Below are 7,838 nucleotides of genomic sequence, written 5' to 3' on the forward strand. Positions count from 1 at the left end.
GGATTAACTTTCACTTTCAAATGAAGAAAAAACATTTTAGGTGAATTTAAGTGGTCAATCTCACCTCCACAGCTCAGAAAACTGGTAGTGCTCTGGGATTCCAGGAGTAGTTTTTCTCTCTCATCCTCCTGAAGCTCCAGTGTTTTATCTGCTGTCTGTTCTCTAGCACTTGGAAAGCTTTCCTCTACACTTACTAAGTTTTCCCCAAGAAAGAAATCTGGTTCTTTTTTGGACACAATCTGGTAAAGCTGGAATTTTGCTCCAAATGATATTCTTAGTCAATGAGAATCAATTAACACCCTGATCCTGGGGAAAATTGGCAGGCCTATTTTTCTCTTTATAAGTTTTGAGAATACAAGAAATAGAATAGGGCACCTGCATCCTTACAGGAAAGTCTAACTCAGTACCCACTGACACTTAGAAGCCTTCCTCTACTTCTCCAGACCACCCATCTGTCTTCCTCTCCCCCCAACTCATGAATGTCCATTCTTGTTTTTTTTTTTTTTTAAATAAATTATTATTTTGTGATTTAACTTCCTCTAGGGTAAAAGTTAAATTATCTCTCCAGGAAGGGAACCTATTATCTCAGTTCTACTCTTAACCAGCTGTGTGACCTTCACCAAGTCACTTCTAAATCTCTCTAGTATATGGATATTGGAGATGTCTTCTCTTTCATGACACTACCCCCATTACTAGGTCATGTCTAAATTATTGCAATAATTTACTGGTTGATTACTGCAATATCTTTTTTGCCTCAAGTCTCTACCTACCCCAGTCTATTCTCCCCAAGGAAACACACAATGTTTACTCAACAATATACAATGGTTCCCTATCACCTCCAGAATCAAATATAACCCCCTGTTTGGCTTTTAAAACCCTTCATAACTCTTCCTACCATTCCAATCTTCTTATACTTTCCTTCCATCATTTCACTGGCAATAGGGGATACTACATCTGTGGGAACAAGTGCCATGAAAGAGCTAACTAAGTTCATCTTAGTTAATCATCAAATAATCTTGTTACTGTATACAATGTTCTTCTGGTTCTGTTCACTTCATTTTGTATCAGTTCATATAAGTATGTCCAGGCCTTTCTGAAATCACCTTGCTGGTCATTTCTTACAGAACAATAATGTTCCATAACATTCATATGCTATAATTTATTCAGCCATTCTCCAACTGATGGGCATCCACTCAGTTTTCGGTTTCTTGCCACTACAAAAAGGCTGTCAGACATTTTTGCACATGTGGGTCCCATCTCATCTTTACCAGAAGATTGCCCCCTCCATCATTGCTACTCTCTTTATTTATCTTTAGTTTCCATATAAGTGGCTGCCTACAAAGAGGTCCACATCTTAAAAAAAAGAACACAAACACAAACTTCACTTAATCTTTCCATATCTCCTAACTATCACCCTCATATCTTTTCTCTCTTTTCTGGCCAGACTTCTGGAGAAAGAAATTTTCAACCAATGCCTCTACTTCTTTTCTTCTTCCTCCCTTCTTATCTCTGCAGTTTTTCTTTTAATCTCATCCTTATTTAACTTAAAATGCTTTCTCTAAAATGCAAATTAAGACAACTCTGAGATACCACTACACACCTGTCAGACTGGCTAGAATGACAGGGAAAAATAATGCGGAATGTTGGAGGGGATGTGGGAAAATAGGAACACTAATACATTGTTGGTGGAGTTGTGAATGAATCCAGCCATTCTGGAGAGCAATTTGGAACTATGCCCAAAAAGTTATCAAACTGTGCATACCCTTTGATCCAGCGGTGCTACTACTGGGCTTATATCCCAAAGAGATCATAAAGAAGGGAATGTGCAAGAATGTTTGTGGCAGATCTCTTTGTAGTGGCCAGAAACTGGAAATTGAATGGATGCTCATCAATTGGAGAATGGTTGAGTAAATTATGGCATATGAATATTATGGAATATTATTGTTCTGTAAGAAATGACCAGAAGGATGATTTCAGAAAGGCCTGGAGAGACTTACACGAACTGATGCTGAGTGAAATGAGCAGGACCAGGAGATCATTATATACTTCAACAATAATACTATATGATGATCAATTCTGATGGATCTGGCCATCTTCAGCAATAAGATGAACCAAATCAGTTCTAATGGAGCAGTAAAGAACTGAACCAGCTACACTCAGAGAAAGAACTCTGGGACATGACTAAGAACCATTTCATCGAATTTCCAATCTCTATATTTTTGCCCCCCTGCATCTGATTTCCTTCACAGACTAATTGTACAATATTTCGGAGTCTGATTCTTTTTGCACAGCAAAATAATGGTTTGGACATGTATATTTATTTTGTATTTGATTTACACTCTAATATATTTAACATGTATTGGTCATCCTACCATCTAGGGGAGAGGATGGGGGGAAGGAGGGGAAAAATTGGAACAAAAGGTTTGGGCAGTTGTCAATGCTGTAAAATTACCCATGCATATAACTTGTAAATAAAAAGCTATTAAAATTTTAAAAAATGCTTTCTCTAATGTTAACTATGATTTCTTAATTGCCAAATCTAAAAGCCTCTTCTCAGTCTTAAGCCTTGTTGACTTCCCTGAAGCCCTTTTCTCCTCTATATCCTCTTTTCTCTAGGTTTTTGAGAAACTCTCTCCTGGTTCTCCTCCTGCCATTTTGATTACTCCTTCTCAATCTTCTTTATTAGATTATCCAAGACACACCCAGGTAACCATGAGTGTTCCCCAAGACTTTGTCTCTTTTCTCTTCTCCCTCTATACTATTTCAATTGGTAATCTCAACTATCATCTCTATGCAAATGATTCTGGGATTTACTTATTTAGTCCTAACCTCCTTGGAGTTACAGTAGATAGAACAATGGATTTGGAATAAGAAAGACAATTTCATGAGTTCAAATCCAGCCTCAGTTATTTGCTAGTTGTATGACCCTATACAAGTCACTAATCACTGTTTGCCTCAGTTCCTCAAGTGTAAAATGTGTTGGAGGAGGCAACTGGCAAACCACTTCAGTAATCTTTGCTAAGAAAACTTCACATGGGTTCATAAAAAGTCAGACACAACTGAACAAACAACAAACTGCTTTCCTGACATCCAGTATCTTATCTACTGTTGAACATTTCAGACTTCTTAAACTCAACATGTCCAAAAATGAACTTGCTATATACCCCTCCCCACACTTTCCCTTCTTCCTATTAAGATGATGGGTTTTGTTGAGGGATGACACTCTAACAGCGTTTGGGGAACCCCAGCTTGGTGTTGCAGGTATGGGGAAAGAATTTGCAGATGTAGTTTCCAAATTAAGTGGCAAAGGGTTTACTGATGCTGAGAACAGCAGGCTAGATTCCAGATTGGATAGCATAGACTTGAGAGGCAGGAAACAGTTTTATGCAGGCTTCTACTTTTGGCATGTTCATTTTATGACCCAAAAGTAGGGCTAGGGAGTAGTTTCCGGATGAATTGAGGGGTGGTCTCCAGAATTTGATTATCACTGACCAGATTATCAGTCAGCAATGAACTGAAGAGGAGCTTGGTTCCCACTGACAAGACTATCAGTGATCAATGAATTGGGAAATAGTCTATTCAGTATTAAACACATTGGGTGTGGGAGTTTCCTGAGGCAGACTCCAAAACCAAAAGATTTAGGATTTCCTGACTTATTGTTAGAACAGAAGCCCCCCCCTAAAATCAGAGGATTACAAAATCACATTACATCATTTTCTTCCCTCAAGCAGTCATTCCCAAATTCATTTGGGATAAAGAGACAAGAGGTCTCATCTTATAAAACAGCTTCATGATGATCAAGGGCACAGAGCTGTCCCTACTCAGTAGGGGTTCAGATTGGGAAGGAAGGCATGAAACTTGAATATGGCAATAGCAACATCTAGGGGATGTTGAGTGTCCAAATCAGTTAGTCCATGATGTTCAGATTGAATGAGTAATTGGAAGTTCATAGCTTGGAGCATGGGGGAAACAAACCTCACAAGTAGGTTAAAAATGCAGGAGCCAAATATAAGTAAACAAGAATTTTTTAAAGTGGAGTTAGTGTAGAGGTTAGTAGAGACCATAGCTAGGACCCCCACCCAGAAGAAGATTTGGGGTGTGAGATGAGATTTCCATGAATGTCTCACACCCAGCCAGCTTTCTCTAAGATTCTCTTAGTATGGAGAAGCTCCAAGGAAGGTGCTGTGGAAGCATTATGAGTGAGTTTGCCAGCATAATCTCAGAATGGAAACCCAACAGTTATTTTTTGGGATAGCTAGTTCTTGATCCACCTGTACAGCTGGCACAGGTTGCCAAGGTGAAACTGCGGCAAGTGAAAGGAGTTACATTCACTTTCACCAACAGTATTGGTGGTACAAGTTAGTGTCCACACATCAGGCATGTAAATGTGGCCATTATGGGCCACAGTGACCTCTATGGTCCCTGTGATATAAGCATTGTGTGTAAGAGATCCTTTCCATCAAGAAAACAGGGGATAATCAGGTAGTTCCCCTGGGGGTAATTAGTACAAGTGGTAGCATTCAGGGTGGCGATGGCATTTGGGAAGGGGACCTTTGCAAAAAATGCATTAGGTCCCATCTGTGGGCCACCTTGGGGATGTTGATGGCACACCCAACAATCCTGAATGCCCCCATCATCCATGGAGTTCCCTAGTCTGAGGTTGTCTCTCCACTGGTGAGGACCCACAGAGGAATACCAAGAGAGCTAGAGAGAAAATACTAGGAGCAAAGCTCTCATCTTTGGAGTGTTGTTAAAGATACACCTGGAAAAAGTAGAAAATAACAAGAAAAAAAGGAAGCTAGAGTGAGGGAGAGAAGGACACAGACAATGTTACCCTTCCTTCTCCAGAATGTTTTTAAGAGTCCTGCAGAAGAGCAGCTCCGGGTCCTCTATGGATTCATAGAAATATTCAGAAATATCTGCCACATCCAAAGGTGCCCCGATTCGGCCATAATGACGAAGCAAGGTGGGGCCTGGCCAAACCCTGGAACCCGTCACTCCTGGTTTTGAGACTGGAGGACAGGGTATTGGGGGTGGGGAGATGGCAGCTCTACCCCTAACCGTGGGCAGTTTCTCTTCCAGGGCTCCTCCTGATTGCAACTGGGTCAAGGGCCTGGGGGTTTCCTCCAAGAACAGATGAGAGCCCAGTGACATCTGAAGCATGAACCCCAATGGTTCCCTGATATGGCAGCAGCAAAAAATTGAGCCTGTTCTTTATTTCTTGTTCTGACTCTGTGGTCTTCCTCCTCTGCTGCACAGTTTGGTCCCTACCACAACAGCTAAACTTCTAGGAAGTTTAAGGGCCCAGGGTTAACTTCTGCATCTTCCTCCATATATCTGGGGCAGATTGGTTAATAAAATGCATGCTGAGGACAGTGGTCCCCTCTGGAGAAATGGACTCCAGATTAGTGTATTTTCTTAGAGTCTCTACAAAGACACCCCCGAAAGAGGGCAGGATTTTCCTTAGCTCCTTGGGTGATCTCCCTAAGTTTGTCATAATTAGCCTGCTTCTTAATTCCCCTCTTTATGCCTTCAGTGAAGCAGGTTAAGAGGTGGTCCCTTTTCTATCACTACTCTCCTCCTGGCAGTTCCACGTGGGGTCTGAGACAGACACAGCAACAGTCCCTGGGGGTTATGTACCAAAAGAGGAGGATGCAGCCATGTCATCCCCAAACTTTTGGGCCAGATCCCAGATTCTCTTTTTGTCCTCTATGGTACAACAGGAGAAAATAATATTAATATCTCCCCAGGAAAGATCAAATTGGAGGGCAATGGCCTTAAATCCCTTGATATACTTGGTGGAGTCCTCAGAATAACAGCCAAGTTAAGTTAAGGAAAAACTTAATCTGGAAAAGGTCTGACATTGAAAAAGGCACCTGTTCCCTGAATGTCTCTCCCTGAGAGTCTGCTACTTCTCTTAGTCGGTACAGGTTAGAAAGGGTGGCTGAATCAGGATCCTGAGGAGAAAAAGGGGTCCCATTCCTTGTATGAGAAGGACTGAGGAGTTGGGGTTGGGAAGTCTTAGGATTTGGTTCAAGAAATAAGGGGGACTGAGTTAAAAAAATATTGTTGAACATAAGGTCCTGATTTTGATAAGGGGGTGGTTCTGGAAGGGATTTACAGGCCTCCTGATAAGAACTGCATGGGGTTAAGAGGAGGAATCCCATGTCCCTGGAGGAGTGGAAAAGAGGGGGTCATCTAGGAGATCAGTATCTATTTTCAATTTCCCTCAGTAAATTTTACTAGCAGCATTCTGCAGTGCTGTCTTAATGTAGGATCTTGAGACAAGGCCATAAAGGCTTTGCTATGGCAAAACAAGTCAAGTTGCTGCATAGTGCCATAGTTAATTGATCCCTCAATGGTCCATTTTTCCTGGTTCCCCAAGATATATCAAGGCCAGGAAGTATTGCAAAAGAAAATAAGTTTCTTAGTTTTGAGATCTTTCAGACCAAATTTGTCTCTTGTTTTTTTAAGAGACAGCCTAAGGGAGAATCTTAGGGATAGAGACAGAAGTGGATAGTCCCATCTTTGCCATAAGCCTTAGATTTTTCCTAGTTCTCTAGCACTCATCCTCTTCAGGAGTTCTAGAGAAGGTGATAGATGACAGATGTTCCCTAGTTAAAGATACTTCTGCCAAGAAGTGTAGGAACTTGCAAGTCTAGACATCCCCAGTCAAGGAAGTCTGCTGAGTATGAACTTCCTAACAATCCCACAAGCCTTCTTAAGTGCTTGGGTTGTCCCAGCTATAGAATAGGGGCAAAAAAATGACTTACCTTAACAAGGAGGATGTAAAATCTTAGGGAACCCCTTGCAGGCCACCAAATGTTGAGGGATAAGACACCTTAACAACGTTTGGGGGTCCTCAGGTCAGTGTCACAGATGTGGCAAAAGAATTTGCAGACCCAGTCTCCAAATTAAGTGGCAAAGGGTTTATTGACGTTAGATTCCAGATTGGAATAGCAGAGAACAGAGGACAGTTTTACTGCCTTCTACCTTTGGCATGTTAATTCTATGGCCCAAGAGTAGGACAGGAGAGTAGTCTCCGGATGAACTGAGGCTTGGTTTCCAGAATGTGATTATCACTGACCAGATCATCATTCAGCAATGAATTCAGAAATCGGCTATTCAGAATGAGACGAATTGGGTATGGGAGTTTCCCGAGGCAGATTCCAACACCAAAATATCTAGGATTTCCTGACTTATTGTTAGAACAGAAGCCCCCCCCCCCTAAAATCAGGGGTCCTCAAAATCCTATTACATCGGTTTCACAATCTTCCAAATCGTCTGGACTTGAAATGTACACGTTACCGCTAATTCCCTCCGCCTCATCATATTGTGAGGGATGTAGAAGACCCTTACCCAAAATGACTACTCAGAGATCACTCAGTAGGAGGCAGAAAAGTTGTTTATTGAAAACCTCCGGAGGATGAGTCGTCCCATCGGGAGATAAGAAAAAGAAAGCTGGAGGTAGGAGGGTTAAAAAAGTAGTAAAGATACATAGCTTTTATACAAGAAATTACATCTCAAGTAAGAGAGCACTGAGAAGGGGAGGGGGAGGCATCTAATTGGTTGTTGCTATTTGGGGAGATTGGAATGGAAGGTTTCTGTTTCCCCAAAATCTCCCGACTTCAAGGAAACAGAAAGTCAGGCCTTCAGGCTTAATCAAGCAGACAGTGGTCCAGCTAATAGACGAAACACCGATAAATGTCAAATACAATAAATGTCATCAGCTCAGGTTAAGTAAATACGTTTCTAGCTGGCCAAGGCTCAAGTAGATGTGAGCCTGCACATATTATACAGGTCATAGGGGAAACTCAGAAATAACAAAATACAGGAAA

Source organism: Sarcophilus harrisii, chromosome 2 (assembly GCF_902635505.1).
Source record: "Sarcophilus harrisii chromosome 2, mSarHar1.11, whole genome shotgun sequence".
NCBI classification, from domain to species: Eukaryota; Metazoa; Chordata; class Mammalia; order Dasyuromorphia; family Dasyuridae; genus Sarcophilus; species Sarcophilus harrisii.